Genomic DNA, 358 nt, shown 5'->3' on the forward strand with positions numbered 1-358 from the left:
CCCCCCCCCTCCAGCAACCAACATTTTGACGATCACTTATTAAAAAAGACCCGATTAGAACCAATCTTTAAAATGTGCCTGAGAAAATTGAAATTATATGTGTGGTCGATTCATAAAAATGAGAATAAAGTTCGTTGTTAATTTTTAAATAAAAAAAAGAACATGCCAGTGAAATTAATGAGAACAATAACACAAAAGATAGAAAACATCCAAACATTATCTACTACCGAGTGAAATAGCCAAGCCTTTTAGAAACTAATGAGCAATTTGCACACGTATGATATTCATTATTGAATGGAAATAATCATCAGCCCAAATGCGACTGGGTATTTGCGGTTAAATGACCTTTAAAGTGAAC

This window comes from Penaeus monodon, chromosome 15 (genome assembly GCF_015228065.2).
Source record: "Penaeus monodon isolate SGIC_2016 chromosome 15, NSTDA_Pmon_1, whole genome shotgun sequence".
NCBI lineage: Eukaryota > Metazoa > Arthropoda > Malacostraca > Decapoda > Penaeidae > Penaeus > Penaeus monodon.